Raw genomic sequence first — 22,011 nt, 5'->3', positions numbered from 1 at the left:
TGAGTCGCCTTTGGTGAGGACGGTGAAACCCGTAGAAATGAGAGGCTTGTAGAGTGAGTGTGTATACGTCACCTCACCCTATATACTGAACTGTGGGGCACATGATTTATTTATTAGTCACCTACTGTCTTACCTTCAGGGGGTGAATTATGGGTATAGTTTTACATTTGGAATTAATAAAGTTTAGTTTTATCCTTTTGTCAGCAAACATGAGGAATGACAAGAGACAACCCATTTAAGAAGATTCAATTTTGGTTTAAACTATTCGAACATTATAAATATAAAAAAAGGCTTCTCCCCTATGTGACATCTCTGATATTTATTAACACTTGATATCCAAGTAAAATATTTCCCACATTAAGAAAATAAAAAAGGCTTCTCCTCTGTGTGACTGCTCTGATGTCTAACAAGAAGCGCTTTCTGGTTAAAACATTTCCCACATTCTGAACAGGAAAAAGGCTTCTCCCCTGTGTGAGTTCTCTGATGTCTAACAAGAGGCGCTTTCTGGTTAAAACATTTCCCACATTCTGAACAGGAAAAAGGCTTCTCCCCTGTGTGAGTTCTCTGGTGATTAACCAAATTTGATTTATGGTTAAAACATTTCCCACATTCTGAACATGAAAAAGGTTTCTTCCCTGTGTGGGTTATTTGGTGTTGCTTAAGAGTCCCTTTACGGTTAAAACATTTCCCACATTCTGAACATGAAAAAGGCTTCTCCCCTGTGTGAGTTCTCTGATGTCTAACAAGAAGCACTTTCTGGTTAAAACATTTCCAACATTCTGAACATGAAAAAGGCTTCTCCCCTGTGTGAGTTCTCTGGTGATTAACCAAATATAATTTCTGGTTAAAACATTTCTCACATTCTGAACATGAAAAAGCCTTCTTCCCTATGTGGGTTATTTGATGTTGCTCAAGAGTCCCTTTATGGTTAAAACATTTCTCACATTCTGAACATGAAAAAGGCTTCTCCCCTGTGTGGGTTCTTTGGTGTTGCTCAAGATTCCCTTTACGGTTAAAACATTTCCCACATTCTGAACATGAAAAAGGCTTCTCCCCTGTGTGGGTTCTTTGGTGTAGCGTAAGATTCCCTTTATGGTAAAAACATTTCCCACATTCTGAACAGGAAAATTCCTCCATTGCTTTAGGAGCAGTTTGTAATTTAATGCCTCTTTTGTGAGTTTGATTTTCCTTAGTAGTCAGTAATGAATCAGAAGATGGGACCTGTTTCATAGGATCAGATGACAGATCTTTGCTGTGAATGGATGATGATATATCTGGAGTAATGGCATTCACTTCAGTTGTATCTTGTAGGATTTCAAGATCATCAGATTTAACAATTGAAGATGTCAGCTGTCCCTCTGATCTCCTGATACAGTCATCTGCTAAGATAAAAAACAATTATTATTTTTTATTAAAATATCCTTGAGTTTTATATTTTTGAACACTTCTACTTAAACTGTCCATAAAAATGGCAAGCTATGTAAAAACTTTAATCATTTACCAAGACAATGACAGTTCACAGTCTAATAGAAAACCTTGTTGGATGAGCCAGTAGTGTGCGGTGTTCAACTGTTTGTTCATTCTGCCTCCCAAATATCGAATAAAAAAGAAACCAATCAATGTTATGTAGGCGAAAATAATACCAATTCTCATCTCACAAAAAACAAGTCCCCACTCAGGTCCATCATCTGTCAATGGAAAAACAGAGGTTCCCACACTATTAGTGGCTCAAAGGCTGCTGAAAAGCAACAAGGTTTCTATAAACCAATCCAGCAAAATCCGCTCTCACTTCGGAGTCTTGCAGTGTGCGCAAACAACATTTAGGATCCCTGTATTTAGCAATATTATAGAGAGAAGAATCCACTTAATTTGCGGTGTCTCCTGGAGCACAATCTGGGCACTATGTGCTGGGTAATAAAATGGCAGATGTGTAATTTTCACTCTCCAACATCCACTGCATGTTAATTTCTGGAAAGTGAATGTGGAGTCAAAATATTCACTCCTCCTACACATGTGGTCTAAGTTGTTGGTACCCCTCGTTTAATGACAGAAAAACCCACAATGGTCACAGAAATAACTTGAATCTGATGAATGTAATAATAAATAAAAAATCTATGAAAATGAAGAAATGAAAGTCAGACATTGCTTTCCAACCAGGCTTCCACAGAATTAAAAAAATATAAACCTCATGAAATAGGCCTGGACAGAAATTATGGTACCCTTAACTTAACCGCTTCATGACTGCCAACGGTAGATAAACGTCGGCGCTAGCAGGGCTTTGTGCAATGCCGACGTTTGTCTATGGTCAGTGGTTTTGTGCTCATCAGGACCCCAACGTACCTTGTAACGAGGGGATTCCGCCGCACAATGCTTCCTGTGACCCCCGACCTCATTGAGACCTGATTGCTTCAGGACCTGATGACGTCAGCGTCACACCAGCCAATGAGACAAGTCACTAGGAAAGTTTGTTGTAGCAGTGAACTTTCCCGGGTGATCTGCCTCATAAAACCGCTGTTTCTCCTCAGATCTCCTGTCAGAGAGAGATTAGAGGAGAAACAGTGTTACAAGTGCTGCTGACAGGTAAGGCTGGTTAGGGTTAGTGCTATAGTTAGGGTCAGTGTAGGGGCTAAAGTTAGAGTTACTGCTAGGCTAAAGTTAGAGTTACTGTTATGCTAAAGTAAGGGTTACTATTAGGGTTAGGGTTGGGGTTAAAGTTAGGGTTACTGTTAGGGTTAATGTAGGGGCTAAAGTTAGGGTTACTGTTAGGCTAAAGTTAGGGTTGCTGTTAGGGTTACTGTTTGGCTAAAGTTAGGGTTACTGTTAGGGTTAGGGTTACTGTTAGGCTAAAGTTAGGGTTGCTGTTAGGGTTACTGTTAGGCTAAAGTTAGGGTTATGGTTACTGTTAGGCTGAAGTTAGGGTTACTGTTAAGCTAAAGTTAGGGTTTATTCTAAAGTTAGGGTTAGGCTAAAGAATTAGGCTTTTCTCAATTGTCTCCCCAATAATTTGGTCACGTCAGTCAGTCACTATACAGTTTTCTTTTTCCGGAAAAAAAATAAAAAGGAATAAAATGGCCCGTCAGTATTATAGTGCAGAGGAGGCTTATGCACTTTTATGTTCTGACAGCGAAGAAAGTGCAGTGTCAGATGGTGATGTGGATGTCGAGGGCTTTAGTAGCAGCGACAGTGATGACTCAGAAATAAGCAATTCATCAGCCAGAATCCACGATCTTATTATGCTAGGTCAAATTTATGGAACCAACTAATATCCTAGAAATGAAAAATTTTTTAGAACTTACATTCCCTATGGGGAAAGCAAGCATTCGGTCCTATCGCCCTGTTCAAGCCACCCCTATGTTTTCTGCTGTTCTTCCTAGGACCCGTTATGAAATGCTCATGAGATTTTGGCATTTTAATGACAATAGTCAATGCCTGCCCAGAGATGCCCCAGAACATGACAGACTATTCAAAATCAGACCCATCATCACAGACATGACAGAAAAGTTCTTGTTCTTAAAGCTCTACACCCCAACAGAAAACATTTCCATTGATGAGTCCCTTGTAAAATTCAAAGGAAGACTGCACCTCAAGCAATTTATTCCTTCTAAGAGGGCAAGGTTCAGAATAAAGCTCTATAAAATGTGCGAGAGTTCAACTGGATACACATCAGCTTTTCACATTTATGAGGGGAAAGAGAGCCAACTAAACCCACCAGGAGGCCCTACTTATCTGGGAACATCTAGAAAAATCATTTGGGAGCTAATAACTCCATTTTTACAAAAAGGCTACAATCTGTATGTTGACAACTACTACACCAGCATACCTCTATTTAAAAGTCTGGTTGAACATAACATAGGGGCTTGTGGGACCATTTGCAAAAACCGTCAGGGGTTTCCACAATCATTGGCCAACAAAAAGTTCCGAAAGGGGCAGTCAGGGACTTTACGTAATGGAGAGCTGCTTGTCCTTAAGTATAAGGATAAAAAAGATATTTTTATCCTGCGCTCGATCCACACAGATGCCACAAGGGCCACTGCAGACCAACAGGGATCCACTACTCCAAAACCTGTGTCTGTCATTGACTACAACAAATATATGGGGGTGTGGACCTTGCAGATCAGGTTCTACAGCCATACCAGGTGTAACGGGGTCTACCAAGCTGGAGTACCTCTTTCAGTACCACCCCGTGTTTTCAGAGGTCCGCTCTGCGTTGGCTGGAGTCTGAATGAATGGCGCTGGCTGGAATTCCTCTGAGTGCATGGGCGCATATAAAAGATCACTGCTTCTCCATATATTTCCAGTCTGACAACACTTTACTCACAGGACACAGAATATATCACACAGATACAGAGGGCCGGCCAATAGACAAGCGTCAGGCCAGACATGCATTACAAAAGCCGCAGGTGGCCGGAGCCTGCGGATATTTACTGTGTAAATTACAAAGGTGGGGGGAGGGCGGACACTGCTGATACATTAGGGACATGCATCTCACATGGAACCTATTATATATACATATAACTGCACAACATATTCTGGGTGCTGAGTGGTTCTGTAACACCAGTTATCAAGAAAATCATATATCTGGTATAAAAAGTTAGTAATTTAGTTGTTTCAGGTGGCCAAGTATAATTCTTTTGTCTTATACAAAAAAGCAGGAAATGCAGATACTTTCCTTGATTATCAGGAAAAGGTCACTGAAAATCTTCTTTGAAAATTTTGTCCCCGCCAATCCTTTAGAATCTGAAGTTGTCAGAAGACTCACTGAGCGACATTTTATTGCACTCATCCCAGTAACTGAAACAAGAAAGAACCCCCAGAGAAGATGTCGTGTATGTTCCTAGAGAGGAATGAGGCATGATCCCCGCTATTATTACCCACAATGCCCATCACTGCCAGCCTTATGCCTCCATGACGGCTTTACAATCTTCCACACAGAACCACGTTTTTGAACTGTTTTGACAATCAAGCATTTGGATTGTTTAGTGACAGACACATTTGAGTAGAGCTGACTTAACAATTTCCGGGGGTAGGTGGGGGGAGGTCTCCAGAGACACAAGCTGGGCACAATATATTGGGCACTACAATGACATTTTTGCAATTTTTGCTTGAAACTTCCACTACGAGTTTCTGGAAATCATCCATATAGTGAAAATGGTCACTATATCCATAGACGAATTCACAGAGTGGTGTCATTACGAAAATGGGGTCACTTGAGGGAGGATTCTGTTGTTCTGGCACTTAGCAGCTCTCCAAAGTGCCATAACGGCAGAATCCCTCCTGAAGTGACCCCAATTTTGGAAATGACACCCCTCTGCGAATTCATCTATGGGTGTAGTGACCATTTACCTATCTACCTATTTTCCAATGTAAAATCTGGAGATAAAACATTTTAGTGGTAAAAATATAATTGTTTTTTCTTCACTGCCCAATGGTATAATTTTCTATGGAACAGCAGTGGTGTCAGTATGCTCACTGCACTAGAGTTCGTTCAGGGAAGTATTTGGTAAAATGCAGTCACTTTTGGGGGCTTATGCTGTTCTGGCACCTCAGGGGCTCTGACAATGTAACATGTCACCCACAAACAATTCCAGCATTCCAGCAAAATCTGCACTTCAATATAGCGCTCCTTCTCTTCCGAGCTCTGCCATGCGCATAAACAGTGGTTTACCCCCACATATGGGGTGTCAGAATACTCAGGACAAATTGCACAACAACTTTTGGAGTCCAATTTCTCCTGTTACCCTTTGGAAAAAAAAAATGGAGGGCGAAAAGATCTTTTTTTTTTTTTTGGGAAAAAATATGATTTTTTGTTTTCACGTTTCTACGTAATTAACTTCTGTGAAGCACTTGGGGGTTCAAAAAGCCCACTACACATCTAGATAAGTTGGGGGTCTAGTCTCCAAAATGTGGTCACTTATTGGGGGTTTCCACTGTTTAGGCACATCAGGGGCTCTCCAAACGCAACATTGCATCTGCTAATTATTACAGCATATTTTACATTCAAAAAATCAAATGGCGCGCCTTCCCTTCCGAGCCCTGCCATGCACCCTAACAGTAGTTATCCCCACATATGGGGTATCGGCATGCTCAGGAGAAATTGCAAAACAAAATGTATAGTCCATTTTCTCCTGTTACCCTAGCGAAAGTAAAAAAAATTAGGTCTAAATGAAAATTTTTGTGAAAGAAACACCAAGGTTACTTACCGGTAGCCGGTTTTTCCGGAGCCCATGACGGCACACATGAGAGAGGGGATCCGCCCAGTCAGGACAGGAACCCTACTGAAGATAAAAGGGCGGTACCTCTCCCTCGCTTCAGTTGGTTTACAGAGCATGAGAGGCCCCCCGGGTTAGTACACATGGTAAAACTATCACCACATTATATCTAACTAAAAAAACACCCAAACTATAGTGCACACCAAAGGAGTGAAAAGGGGGGAATATACAGGTGCCGTCATGGGCTCCGGAAAAACCGGCTACCGGTAAGTAACCTTGGTGTTTTCCCGTCTCCCATGACGGCACACATGAGACTTTTGTAGAATAAGACACCTTAGGGAGGGACCACCGCTTGCAGCACCCTTCTACCAAAGGTTAGGTCAGTAGAGGAAGTCAGATCAAGTCGGTAGTGCTTAAAAAAGGTGGAAGGTGAGGACCAAGTAGCGGCTTTACAAATTTGTTCAATTGATACCTCAGCCTTCTCTGCCCAGGAGGTAGCCACGGCTCTGGTGGAGTGAGCCTTGATGCCTTCTGGAACCGGAGCGCCACTTGCGGAGTAGGATAACATAATGGCCTCCCTGATCCATCTGGCAATGGTACTCTTAGCTACCCCGTGCCCTTTTCTACTACCCTGAAAGGCTACAGAAAGGGACTGATCTTTCCTCCACTGACTAGTTACTGACATATATTGTAATATGGCTCTTCTTACATCTAATGTATGGAACTTTTGCTCCCCAGGGTTTCTAGGATTGTTACAGAACGCTGGCAAGGAGATCTCCTGAGTCCTATGAAACTTTTGGACTACCTTGGGGAGATAGGCCGGGTCTGGTCTTAGAACCACTCGGTCCTCCAAGATCTGTGTATATGGAGGACATATAGACAGAGCTTGAAGGTCGCTGACTCTTCGGGCTGATGTTAAGGCTACCAGTACCAGTACGTTCTATCGTAGATTTGGGATGTTATAGGTTTCCTACTTTTCAACAGGGTGGAGACTAACCCTGGAGAGAATCCCTGGCGACTCAGTAGCACCCTCTCAAATTCCAGGCTGCTAGATGGAAGCCCTTCACCTGAGAGTGGACCACTGGTCCCTGGGAGAGCAGGTCTGGAATCTCCGGTAGTATCCATGGATCTGTCACTGACATGAGCTTCAGAAGGGAGAACCAAGGCCTTCTCGGCCAAAACGGAGCTATAAGAATTATTCTCGCTCGATCCTCCCTGATTTTCCTGACCACTACTGGGATCATTGTTATCGGGGGAAATGCATAGGCCAGGATGAACTTCCAGGGTATTTGTAGGGCATCTACTGCAAAGGGGTTTTCCCTTGGGTTTAGTGAGAACTTCCTGACCTTCCGGTTGTGTGCGGTAGCGAACAGGTCTATTTCTGGTTTGCCCCAGGCCTGAACTATTTGTTGGAAGACTTGGGGGTTTAGGGACCATTCCCCTTGTCTTAGGTGCCTGCGACTCAGGAAGTCTGCCTGTATATTTTCCGCCCCCTTTATGTGCAGTGCTGTGATGGATAACAGATGTTGTTCTGCTAGCTGGAAGAGTAGATCTGATATTTGCATGAGGCCCCGAGATCTCATTCCCCCTGGTGATTGATGTAGGCTACTACTGCTTGATTGTCCGTCATGACCCGGGTGTGGCGGCCCCGAAGTAAGGGAAGGGAATGTTTCACGGCTTTTTCCACTGCCCATAGTTCTTTTACATTTGAACCATGATCCCTTTCTAGCGAGGACCAGGTCCCCTGTATTGAGTGGGATCTCAGGTGTGCTCCCCATCCTGTGGCACTCGCGTCTGTTGTAATGATGTCCTCGACTGTTTTTTGCCACAGGACACCGGCTGTTAGATTCTTTTCTACAGTCCACCAGAGCAGGGAATCTCTTACAGCCACTGAGAGACATAGTTTGCCTTCTAAATGCCCTTTTAATTGTTTCTGTGCTGACAGAACTTCCCACTGTAGTTGCCTTAAGTGGTACTGCGCCCATGCTACTGCGGGTATGCATGATGTCAACGAGCCTAAAAGGGACATTGCGTTCCTCAGTGTCATATTTGGCCTTTGTATTGCTGTGCGAACTAGGCCCTTTATCTTGGTCACTTTGCTCTCTGGTAGGAAGCAGCGTTGTTGCTCGGAGTCCAATATCAACCCTAGGAAGGATTGCTCTTTTACTGGGGTTATCCTTGACTTGGGGATGTTTACTATCCATCCTAATCCTACTAGAATTGCTATCACTTCCTTCACTTGATGTGTGCAGTGGGACTCCGACCTCCCTATTACCAGAAAGTTGTCTAGGTATGGGACGATCACTATGTCCCTGGAAGGCAGAAAAGACATTACTTCGGCCATTACTTTAGTGAATGTCCCTGGACATAGAGCACTTTAGTGAATGTCCCTGGACATAGGACATAGGTATGGGACGATCACTATGTCCCTGGAAGGCAGAAAAGACATTACTTCGGCCATTACTTTAGTGAATGTCCCTGGACATAGAGCACTTTAGTGAATGTCCCTGGACATAGAGCACTACGCTCAAATATTTTTGATACTCCCGAAGAATTGGGATGTGATAGTAGGCATCTTTTAAGTCTATCACTGCCATGAGGCAATGCTGGAACGGGATCTTTGTGGCCGTGTTGATTGACTCCATTTTGAAGGAGCAATTGTCTACCCACTGATTGAGTCTCCTCAGGTTGACAATGGTTCTCCAAGAGCCGTCTGTTTTTTGTATTAAGAAGAGGGGGGAGTAGAACCCCCTTCCTTCTTCTTGCACTGGGACTTCCTGTAGGACTTGTTTTTTCACTAGTCCCAAGACTTCAGTCTCCAGGGCCAGCTGTTGCTCTTGGGCTTTCCTTCTGCGTGTCATTATGAAGGTATGCCTGGGCGGACGGATGAATTTTATTTTTAAGCCATCCTTGATTATATTTAGGACCCATGTACTGGGGGAGATATTTGCCCAGGCGGAAAGAAAGAGAGAAAGCCTTCTCCCTACCTCCGGCCCAACGTCATTGGGTAGATTTTTTTGGAGGAAGTGGAGGGCCCTTTAAACATATAGCCTGATCCTCTTCTTTCTTTAAAGTCCCAGCTTTTTCTATCTCCCGGGGGACGACCCCTGTTAAATCTCCTCCTCCGAAAGGGCTGCTTTTTATGTTCTCCTGGAAATCGGGGAAAGCTTTTCTTCCTATCCCCCGCATGTTCCAAAATCTCTTCTAGTTTTTTCCCAAAGAGGAATTGGCCATCGCATGGAATGGAACATAACCTATGCTTTGATGGCAAATCTCCCGGACACCCTTTAAGCCACATGGCTCGTCTTGCCGCGTTTGACAGGCTTGCTGCTCTAGCTGTTAATCTTGTGGAGTCTGCAGAGGAATCTGCTAGGAAAGCCGCTGCTCCGTGCACCAGTGTCAAATTAGACAGAATTTCGTCCCTAGGAACTCTATCCTTGATCTGGTCCTCTATTTGTTGCAGCCAGACCATGAGGGCACGAGCGGTACAGGTACCAGCTATCGCTGGTTTCAATCCACCTGCTGAAGCTTCCCAGATGTGCTTCAGGAAACCGTCTGCTTTTTTGTCATGCGGGTCTTTCAACACGCCAGAGTCCTCTAATGGTAGGGATACCTTTTTTGAGGATCTGGCTATGGCCCCATCAATTTTTGGGACTTTTTCCCAGGCTTCTGAATCCTTCTGCTCAAAAGGATACCTCCTCTTTGATGCGGAAGGTAAGCCCCCTGACCTCTCCGTTTTTTTCCATTCCCTGTCAATTAGTGCTTTTATTTTATCATTTACAGGGAAGGTACGTTTTCGTTTTTTCTTCAGTCCTCCAAACATTACATCCTCTAATGATTTGGGAGCTTTTTCCTTTTTAAGTAGTAGCCCTAATCGCTCTGACCAGTTTTTCCACATCCTCTGTTGGGAAACATGGACGGCCGCCTAGATCGCTGTCCGAGGAGGATTCTGAGGACTGAGTAGAGGAAGAGGAGGTGGAGGGGGACAAGGATCTTTCCCGCCCCTTCTGCCTTGGCGAGGCCTCTGAATCGGAGCTTCTTCTACGATTTCTTTTATCTTTCTTTTTAAGGGCTGCCTTTAAGGAACCTTTCACCTCCTGTTGAATTAACTGTTTAAGGCTAGTCACCAAATCAGGGGTCTCCTCCTGTATAGTTTTATTTATACAGTCAGCGCAGAGGTCTTTCTGCCACTGATCTGCCAGCGGGTGTTTACATAGGGCGCATTCTCTATTTTTGGTTTTGCTGCTGGCCTTCCTCGACCCCTAGTGATCAAACAGAGAAAATGGAACCCCGTTACCATAAGGGTGACAATCACGTAGATCACTCACCACCGCTGTCAATTAGGGGTACCGATCTCGGAGGCTCCTCACATGCACTCGTGACGTTTCTCCTGGACGTCTGAGTCATGCCGATTGCGTTTATGACTGCCGCTCCCACCACTTGAGCGACTGCTCCTGGTATGTTGGCGGCTCGGCCTGGCATCTGGCGAGAGGTCTTGCTGCTGCTGACGCTGCTGCTGACGCTGCTCGTCTTGCCCCACTTCCATCATGAAGCCTTGGGCATGAGTGCGTCTTCTGTGGTCATCCCCCTTTTGTAAGGGGGATCCACTGCACTCTCCGCCTCCTCCGGTTATCCCACAGCCCCTCCCCCCGCCATGCCGCCGGGATCTCCTTTCGCCGGCCGGCGTTATTTTCTATGGGCGCCGCCATCTTGGATTGCCGGCGCCGCCTCCCGACGTCACGCAGGCACGCCCCCTCCCAGCGTGCCCTGCGTGTGACGTCAGGGGAGCGCGATCCCTGACGCTCCTGGATGCGGCAGAGGGGGAGAGGGTCGGCGCGGCTCCACGGCAGAGCCCCAGGACCCCAGGCCGTGCTGCTTCTGCACCCGCTCGGATGCTGAGCCCCCTGGGGACCCGCGGACTGTGCTTCCCTCCCCCGACGCATGGCGCCCAGGACCCTGCCTGTTCTTCCATGCCGGCACAAGAGAGGGGCAGGTACGTGTTCCTTCAGTACACGGGTCCCTGTCAGGACAGGAAACCCAACTGAAGCGAGGGAGAGGTACCGCCCTTTTATCTTCAGTAGGGTTCCTGTCCTGACTGGGCGGATCCCCTCTCTCATGTGTGCCGTCATGGGAGACAGGAAAAAGTAAATGTTTATTTTTTTCCTTCCACATTCCATTCATTCCTGTGAAACACCTGAAGGGTTAATAAACTTTTTGAATGTGGTTTTGAGCACCTTGAGGGGTGCAACTTTTAGAATGGTGTCACTTTTGGGTATTTTCTGTCATATTGACCCCTCAAATTCACTTCAAATGTGAAGTGGTCCATAAAAAATGGCTTTGTGAATTTTGTAAAAATGAGAAATCGCTGGTCAACTTTTAACCCTTATATCTTCCTACCAAAAAAAATTCTGTTTCCAAAACAATCTCAGAATCACCAAGATACGTTGAAACCTTTTAGAGTTATGATCTCATAAAGTGACACTGGTCAGAATTGAAAAAATTGGACCGGTCACGAAGGCAAAAACAGGCTCTGGCGCGAAATGTTTAATATTTTGTTGCACAACCTTTTGAGGCAATCACTGCAATCAAACAATTCCTGTAACTGTCAATGAGACTTCTGCACCTCTCGACAGGTATTTTGGCCCACTCCTCAAGAGCAACTGCTCCAGTTGTCTCGTGTTTGAAGGTTGCCTTTTCCAGACGACACGTTTCAGCTCTTTCCAAAGTTGCTCAATAGGATTTAGGTCAGGGCTCATAGAAGGCCACTTCAGAATAGTCCAATGTTTTCCTCTTATCCATTCTTGGGTGTTTTTAGCTGTGTGCTTTTTGTCTTTATCCTGTTACAAGACCCATGACCTGCGACTGAGACCAAGCTTTCTGACACTGGGCAGCACATTTCTCTCTAGAATCCCTTGAGAGTCTTCAGATTTCATTGTACCCTGCACAGATTCTAGAAACCCTGCGCCAGACGCAGCAAAGCAGCCCCAGAGCATAACAGTGCCTCCTGCATGTTTCACAGTAGGGACAGTGTTCTTTACTTGACATGCTGAGCTGATGTGCCTTGCCAAAAAGTTCCATTTTTGTCTCATCTGTCCATAGGACATTCTCCCAGAAGCTTTGTGGTTTGTCAACATGTAGTTTGGCATAATCCATAAATTGGCTTATGACATTTCGCTGACCCCTCATTGACCTGCCCCTATTATTACATAATGCATATAATAGCACTGATATTATTGTTGATAATGCCTATAATATTGTGGCTATAGTGAGGCTTAGAAAAAAAATTACATCCAGCAAATTGTCACCGGCGATGGCGGCGCCTGCGCAGTAGCATATATAAAAAAACAAAAAACAAATCTGAACTGAGAAAAGTAAGTTAATGTGTATGCACAATGTAAGTGCATATTAACACATGACCATTAACCAGAGAAAACGAAAAGCAAAAAACACAAATATCCTGCACTAAAAGTAAAAAATATACTGCAAATAATACATAAAGGTAATAATAATGAGGGTATTTAGTAAACATAATTTTGATCAAAATAATGTACAAGCCATCCCGCCACGTCACGGCAACCCTTGTGGGACAGTCCCTACTCTAGTATTCAGTATTTGTGCATTCAGTGCATATATGGGTGTGACCGCCCTCTTTCTGAGCTGGGAAAGCCATCCAGTCTGGCCTAAGCTGTTACTAGTGGTTCAGCCGCTCGACCCTTATTCACATTCACGTCACTTGGCAAGTGAAAAGGTTTTAAATACTAGAGTAGGGACTGTCCCACAAGGGTTGCCGTGACGTGGCGGGATGGCTTGTACATTATTTTGATCAAAATTATGTTTACTAAATACCCTCATTATTACCTTTATGTATTATTTGCAGTATATTTTTTACTTTTAGTTCAGGATATTTGTGTTTTTTGCTTTCAGTAGCGTCTATAAGTAAGAGATAGATGCTACTGGACAGACGCCGCCGGTGACATTTTGCTGGATGTAATTTTTTTTCTAAGCCTCACAATAGCCACAATATTATAGGCATTATCACCAATAATATCAATGCTATTATATGCATTATGTAATAATGGGGGCAGGTCAGTGAGGGGTCAGCGACCTGTCATAAGCCAATACAGATGAATATGTAATCAGAGCACCACATAAAGCCCCGCCCACAGCCCCGCCCCAGAGCACAAGAATCTCTTTAACTGAAAACTACAAATAAAGATTAACCCCTTAAGGACCAAGCCATTTTGTAGGTTGATGACAGGCCTTAATTTTGAAATCGGACCACTGTCACTTTATGTGGCTATAACTCTGGAACGCTTCAACAGATCCCACTGATTCTGACAATGTTTTTTTCGGGACATTTTGTACTTCATGTTAGTGGTAAAATTTATTCGATATAATGCGTTTATTTATGAAAATGTCACAAAGGAGGAAGAAAAAGACCGGGTTTTTTTCAATGTATCCACGCTGACCACACAAGGACAGAAAAATTCTTCATAGCTGTATTGTGCTGACGCGTTTCGTGGCAGATCTGCCACTTCCTCAGGGCCAAAGAATTACAGTATCTGGTTACAGCAGCAGTTTTAAACAAAATCTTCATGACATCACAATTACATGCAAAAAGACATCACTTCCTGTGGAAACGCCCTGAGGAAGTGGCAGATCTGCCACGAAACGCGTCAGCACAATAAAGCTATGAAGAATTTTTCTGTCCTTGTGTGGTCAGCGCGGATACATTGAAAAACTCGGTCTTTTTCTTCCTCCTTTGTGACATTGGTATCTACAGGAGTCTGCAGCGACCACTGGTTCCTTTCACATTCTGCAAGGGGTTGTGACTGTTCACAACCTGTAACGGTGAGTGCACTAACCATGTATTGTCACCCAAAAAATTACTTTTATCGCCCTATGGGCGCTTTCTTTCCTTAATTTTTTATTTATGAAATTAAAAATAATGGAGATTTGTCAAAAATTTTGAAAATTTTGCAATTCCTAAAACATTTCATTTTTATGCCCTTAAATCAGAGAGTGATGTCACACAAAATAGTTAATAAATAACATTTCCCACATGTCTACTTTACATCAGCACAATTTTGGAAACATAATTTCTTTTTGTTAGGAAGTTATAAGGGTTAAAAGTTGACCAGCGATTTCTCATTTTTCTAACAAAATTTACAAACCCATTTTTTTAGGGGCCACCTCAAATTTGAAGTGAGTTTGAGGGGTCTATATGGCAGAAAATACCCAAAAGTGACACCATTCTAAAATCTGCACCCCTCAACGTGCTCAAAACCACATTCAAGAAATTTATTAACCCTTCAGGTGTTTCACAATAATTGAAGCAACGTGGAAGGAAAAAATGAACATTTAACTCTTTTTCCCAAAGATTTTAATTCAAACACAATTTTTTTTTATTTTGTCAAGGGCATCAAGAGAAAATGAACCACAATATGTGTTGTGTAATTTCTCCTGAGTATATCAATATCCCATGTGTGGAGGAAGACCAATCTTTAGGCGCACGGCAGAAGGGAAGGAGCATCATTTGGGGTTTTGAATGTCAAATTGGCTGGAATCGAGAGGGGATGCCATGTCACGCGTGGAGAGCCCCTGATGTACCTCAACAGTGGAAACTCCCCTTAATTGACCCCATTTTGGAAACTAGACCCCCCAAAGAACTTATCTAGATGTGTGGTGAGCACTTTGAACCCCCAAGGGCTTCACAGAAGTTTATAACAAAGAGCCTTAAAATTAAAAAATCATATTTTTTCCAAAAGAAAAATCTTTTCACCCCCAATTTTTATTTTCCTAACTGTAACAGGACCCCAAAAGTTATTGAGCGATTTGTCCTGAGTACGCTGATACCTGATATGTGGGGGTAAACCACTGTTTGGGCGCATGACAGAGCTCAGAAGGGAAGGAGCACCATTTGACTTTTTCAATGCAAAATTGGCTGGAATTCAGATCGGACGCCATGTTGCGTTTGGAAAGCCCCTGATGTGCCCAAACAGTGGAAACCCCCCACAAGTGACCCCATTTTAGAAACTAGACCCCCCAAAGAGCTTATCTAGATGTGTGGTGACACTGGTGAGCACTTTGAACCCCCAAGGGCTTCACAGAAGTTTATAACGTAACATTAAAAATCATATTTTTTTTAACACAAAAATGATCTTTTTGCCCCTAAATTTTTATTTTCCCAAGGTTAACAGGGGAAATAGAATCCCAAAAGTTATTGTGCAATTAGTCCTGAGTACGCTGATACTCCATATGTGGGGTAAACCACTGTGATCGCCTTACTGCGATCTTTGGGAGGCAGAATGAACAAATCCACAAATGGTGAAGAATTGGCTGTATTTTCACGCCGTTCCTCATCCTTTTTCATGTTTAACTTCTGTCACTCACTAAGAGACGCTTTTTTGTAAATAGTTTTTGAATCACTGTATTTTGAGGGTTATAATTTTCCCATATTTTGGCCCACAGAGTTATGTGAGGGCTTGCTTTTTGCGGGGCGACGGTTTTATTGGTACCATTTTCGGGCACATGATGTTTTTTGATCGCTTTCTATTCTGATTTATGTATTAGGGGATTTTTTTTAAATTATTTTATTATTTTTTTTAAAAAATTTTTTTTACCTTGTCCCTTTATGGGACTTTCACTTTTTTTTTAATTTGGCTGCAGGTATAATACATTGTACTGCTCCAGCATTGCAATGTATTATACCTATGGAGAAAGCTTCTGAGACCATGCTGTGAGTCATCACGGCAGAGATCGGGCCCTGCGATTACATCGTGGGGCTGCCGACCTGAAGGCAGAGGGAGCCCCCGACACGGATGCTGCTCCTGGCAGTTAGTGCAGGAAGCTCAGCCACCGGCAGTGCTGAGCTCCTGCACTGACTGGGTGGTAGATGTTAAAATTTCAGCATCTTCTGCCTGATCAAGCTGTGATTGGTCAGTCAGACTGACTGACCAATCACAGCGTTCTGGGTGCGGGGACTTACGGCATGGTTCCCTGCACCTCTGCCCATGCTTGTCAGCTGTCTGTTTTTACATGCAGTGACAGTTTAAATGCAGGACGGACACAGTCTGCCATGGTGTGGGAACTGACATCCTGCCATGATGGACTGTGTGCATCCTTGGACGTTAAGGGGTTAAACAACAGTAAACCCGAGTGGCCCTCATTTATGGTGGACCATTGGAGCTACTATGGATCCTGACCAGAAGATTAGAGAAAATAATATTGCTCCCCATTTCTGGAGAGATTGTGCAGTAATCTGAATTCCTTAGGATTGAAGACAATGTAATTTATGACGTGGAGAGAATCCATGACACCAGGGCTGGAGCCAACACATCTCCTGCAGGCGGGAATAAATGTATATTACAGCCCTCAGCCACGCACAGCTTAGAGATCTATCATGGCACAGGTGGAATGTTTGTCCTGGAGATTATCACAATCCTCCTTGAAGTTAGTTGATTTTAATACAACTTTGAAAAGTCAGGATAAAGGGAAACTCTGCTGTTATTGGACAGAAATTCACACTTGGCCTCACAGCACATTTACTGTTGTCGATCATAAAAGGGAAGTTTGGCCAGAAAGACTGGACCTGGTCTTGTAGGGACCATGAGACATTCAGCAGCACAGAAGGGAGAGAAGATTCATCCGATAAGATCTCAGGGATCTAGGAAGCCACCAGCATCATTACCCTCCGCTTTCTCTTACAGGCCCAGCATAAGATTTTTCTACAAGTGATTTTCTATCTTGTCAGCACATTCTACGTACGCTGTCATTTGGCTTTATAGTTACAGATCTGGGCAGGTGACGGTCAGCGTCTCCTAATGTGAAGGAGAGAATGGCTAATGAAATCAATTATTAAACCTTATACAAGTCAGTTCAGATATGGTGTACCAAGATGGCGTCTGTGTCTTCAGACAACACCCTGGAAGGAATCCTTGGAATGCAGAAGCTGAGATACTGGATACCATATATGGAAGTGAAGCTGAAATGGACCTATCATAGACTGACACTGGCTACTCAGAAGATGGTGTGACACCCATTTCCTGTCTCTTTGTCTTGAGAATAAACTTTAGTTGTGTGCAAGCCTTTACTGAGAAAGGAGTAGACATCTAACTCTGTACTCAGTGTGACTCTTTAAGCGCGCACTCAGCCTATATTGGGTCAGGTACAAGCAATCATATAGATCTCGCTTTAAGGGATCAACCTCACACTAATCCCAGGAGGTAGGTGGATCCTCCAGGTCATAAGTTCTATTGAAAAGGGCTTTCAATCTTTCAATACGCAAAGTCATTTGAACAGTTTTGGGTGGAGGAGAATGTTGTGGTCTAGAGGCAAAATGGTGATCATGGTAATATGGCCCGACAGTTATGAATGAGTCACCGTAGGAGGCAAAAACAGAAATACTAGCTAAGTCCAGAAACCGAGAGAAGTTGGCAGCTATCGGATTGCAGACCCCTGAACCTATCAACAACAACTAGCAGTAGCCGTGGGGGGTTCCTACGGTGCCCTAGACCCCTCGATCACAGCCGGAGAACTAAATAGCCTAAAGACAGAAAGGGAAATCTAAACTGCCCCAGAGCAGACCCCCAAGCAATAGGCAGCCCCCAACATATAATGAAGGTGAAGCAAGATGAAAAAACACTAACACAGATAGAAAGATAGGCTGAGTAAATGATGGGGCCCAAGCTAACTAAATAGGACAGGATAGAAAAGCTGCTGTCTGCAATCCGCAAAAACCCTATAAAAACAAGAGCCAACAGACTGATAGGGAAAAAAGCCCTGAAGACGCTAGGCTTCAAAAAGACTATATCAGTACTCAGGTATTTTCTGAAGACAGAGCAAAAAGACAAAAAGGAATTCAGCTCACCCCAGCAGGGAATGGCAGAAATCCAGAAAAACAAGGCAAAACAAAACCAAAACACAAAAGCAAAAAGCAGAGCAGAAAACTTAGCTTTTGAGGAGCAGGAATCAGACTGGTCTCCTAGAATCCCTCAGAGAAATCACAGCAAGGCAGAAGGGAGTCGGCTGCCTTATATCCAGTCAGCAATTCCTGTCACCCAGTCATCATCTACCTGCTCAGGTGCTTGGTAATCAGCCTCACTACCTTCCTTCACCAGAAGAGGGAGTTCATCAGACCTCAATGGTGAAGGGGAAAATGAACTCACAACACCCGACTACACCACCGATAAAGCAGCCACAGCCGGTGACTGAGAGGAATCTGTGACGTCTCTGCATTTAGTGGTTACTACTCACCTGGGTAGTCATATGTGGGAATCTCCTCTTTACACCACTCATCACCCCTCACATATGTCTCTGTAGTATTAATATGGGTCAGATCTTCAACCTGAAACAAATATTGTAAAAGTCACCGACAGATGGAGAAGTCCCATCTATGATCAGCTCTAATCCTGCCATCTCCACCGTTCTCATTACACAAGAATAAAACATATAATACTGGTGGATAAAACAAGACTGAGCACAAGACCTTCACAGCCGTCTACACATCATAGGGGAGATCTCCTGACACCTTCTCTCCATCTACCTGATGATCCTGAGGAACACTGGGATCTTCTTGGTTACAGTCCTGTGGAAGAAGAGGACGGGGACATCTCTCTGGTGTTGTCCTCTTACTGGATAGATCTGGAGGAAACACATACAGGGACTGAATTCATTCTCTACATACAGATAATTATAGGCCGTGTGTATTTAGTCCTGTCTATTACCTGGAGATGTGAGGGGCTGGGGAACCTCCATTATGACGTTCTTGTACTGATCTCTGTGTCCTTCTAAATACTCCCACTCCTCCATGGAGAAATAGACAGCGACATCCTGACACCTTATAGGAACCTGACACATACAATGATACGTCATCCACTCGTTCTCTTCATAGTGTTACTGTATAATGTCCCAGCATTCCCAGCAGTGTCACCTCTCCAGCCAGCAGCTCAATCATCTTGTAGGTGAGTTTTAGGATCTTCTGGTCATTGATGTCCTCATGGATCAGGGGGTGAGGTGGAGCCCCCGTGATTGGGCTCAGGGGTCTTCCACATCCCTCAGACACAGGGTCCTGACAGCGATCACTAGAAGTCTTCTTCACCACTGTGTAATCCTGGTTATGGAGAGACACATTAATAAATCTCACTACAGACATTTCCAGAGTCCTCACCTCTCCAGTTCTGTCCATCTGTTATTCCCATAGATGAGAATGATGTAATTTGAGGTCATCAGAATCTCTCACCTCTCCAGTGAGACGGAAGAGGATCTCTAGAGTCAGATGTAATATCCTCTCCGCCATCTTGTCTCTGTCCATATCCATCCTTGATGGGTAAATCAGGAAAATTCTCTTCTGTAGAAGATCTTCACTGAGAGGAGCCGATATTGTAGAGACCTGAATGAGAAGAAGATGATCCGATGTAACATCATAAGAATCCGGTGTAATAATACAATTACTGGAGATAATAAGGGAAACATATGAGGAGATTTATTATCTTACAGGGTTTAGTTTTCTTCCCTGACATCTACTAATAAAACCTATATATTTAGGCCACAGACAACAAGCAGTTTCCTCCTCGGAGTCGGCAGCTGAACACGTTCCTCATAGACTCATCTTCCATAACGCTAATTCTCGTCTCATTACCGACACTGGAATCGGCATTAGCAATACTGCAGGAGATATTCATTACACGCGACATGAGAAATAACTCCTTCATGATGAGGACGACATCTTTATCCTCTACTGCGGCTCTAGAGACAGATTTGGCCAGAGTCGGTCACTGACTCCATCCCCACCGGCCGTCTATATGAAGGTTTCCCGTCTTCCCCGCACTGGAATCTTCTCTCACGTTAGATCTCAGCTCTGAGTCACACACAGAAGTTTGAGGCTTTTAGAAAAGATTTTTTGTTTCGACAAACACAACGGACAGAAATGATCTGATCCCAAAGTCTCCATGTACAGTGATTTATGGGGTTTATTTCTGGCCTTAGGCTTTCCTATATTACAAGAAAAACTCCAGAAAAAGCCGATATTAAAATGTTTCTAAAGAAAATTGGCTCCAACAATTCTTGTAAGAAGAAAAAAATATGTAAAAAGCAGAAGACACATTTTATAATTGTTAACATGTTAAACATTTATTAAAAAGAAATTAATCTTTTTGTACCCCAGAACATAGATGTACACCGCAGGGACGGCACAGATGAGGCTTCTCCACAAACCCTGACAGTTTAACCCCTTGCTGCTGTGGAAAGCAAGCATGACATCTAAGAAGGTGTGACAGAGTTCGGCTGAATGCCCCCCGCCTCCAAGTACTCGATAGTATGGGGCGGCCTAGTTACTACGATACTTACATGCCTAATAATAGGGTCTGGGCTGCAATGTATGAAGGTCTATTAGGCCGGGCCAGAGGCAGCGTCCAATAAACATAGTGTTTGACGAGTGTGACCAACTTTTTACTATTGAGGCTGCCTATGCTGCATCAATAGTAAAAGATAGAATGTAAAAAATAATAATAAAAAAAAATATTGTTATTCTCACCTTCCCGCCTCTCTTCACGCTCCCGGTTCCAGTAATCCTTTGCGACAATTACCGAGATGATGTCCGTTCTCGCGGGATCGCGACGTCTCACGGTCATTCGTGATGACTTCGCGCGAATGACCGCGAGACTTCGCGATCCCGCGAGAACGGACGTCATCGCTCGCAAAGTATTACTGGGAACGGGAGCGTGGAGAGAGGAGGGAAGGCTGCGCGGGACGTCGGAAGGTGAGAATAACAATATTTTTTATTTTAAATTCTATTTTTTACAGGGATATGGTACCCAGAGCCCGGAGGACAGTCTCCTCTCCTCCGGACCGTGGGTACCATCCCCAAATGTTCTGCTTACTTTTCGCATGGTGTGCACAGCCACATGTGGAAAGTAAGCAGAACAATGCATTCCTATGGGTGCGGGATCGCCGCGATTCCACAAAATTAATGAGCATGCTGCGGTTTTTACCGCGAAGCGATTCCGCCGCGATAAAAACCGCAGCATTAGCACAGCATTGCGGAATCCCATAGGAATGCATGGGATGCTTATTTTTCGTGGCAAAATCGTGCGGGTAAAACCGCCGCGGAAACACGAAAAAACCGCCACGTGTGAACTCAGCCTAAAAGTGGAAAAAATATCACAGTTTCAGCAATAAGAAATATCCATCACTAAAAGGAAAGCAGAGTCACTGCACAATGTTAGTTACGTCACGTCCATAACTACTTTATTATACGCTATTATCCTGTACACAGTGGAGTAGATAGAAATCACAGATCCCACAGCAATAGCTGGAATTGGACCCTCCAACGTAAAGAAAAAAAAAATCTATCTATATACACGGTTAAAAAAAATAAAGGGAACACTTAAACAACAGAATATAACTCCAAGTAAATCAAACTTCTGTGAAATCAAACTGTCCACTTATTTGAATGTTGTTTGTGCTTTCATACTCGTGGAAACATGAGACGGACTCTACAACCCACACAAGTGGCTCAGGTAGTGCAGCTCATCCAGGATGGCACATCAATGCGAGGTGTGGCAAGAAGGTTTGCTGTGTCTGTCAGCGTAGTGTCCAGAGGCTGGAGGCGCTACCAGGAGACAGGCCAGTACACCAGGAAATATGGAGGGGGCCTTATGAGGGCCAGTACACTAGGAGATGTGGAGGGGGTCGTATGAAGGCATCAGCCTAGCAGCAGGACCGCTACCTCCACCTTTATGCAAGGAGGAACAGGAGAAGCACTGCCAGAGACCTGCAAAATAACCTCCAGCAGGCCACAAAT

At 44.0% G+C, this 22,011-nt stretch overlaps 1 pseudogene; it reads right to left on the bottom strand.

The window, feature by feature from the left end:
• Positions 1–229: 229 nt before the first annotated feature.
• LOC141076813 (uncharacterized) overlaps positions 230–22,011 on the bottom strand; it is a 99,793-nt pseudogene continuing 78,011 nt past the window's right edge.

The sequence above is a fragment of the Dendrobates tinctorius genome, unplaced genomic scaffold (assembly GCF_039654945.1).
Source record: "Dendrobates tinctorius isolate UK_male_01 unplaced genomic scaffold, ASM3965494v1 ptg000430l, whole genome shotgun sequence".
Lineage (NCBI taxonomy): Eukaryota > Metazoa > Chordata > Amphibia > Anura > Dendrobatidae > Dendrobates > Dendrobates tinctorius.
The sequence above is the reverse complement of the archived record's forward strand: the minus strand, read 5'-3'. Positions and strand labels throughout refer to the sequence as shown.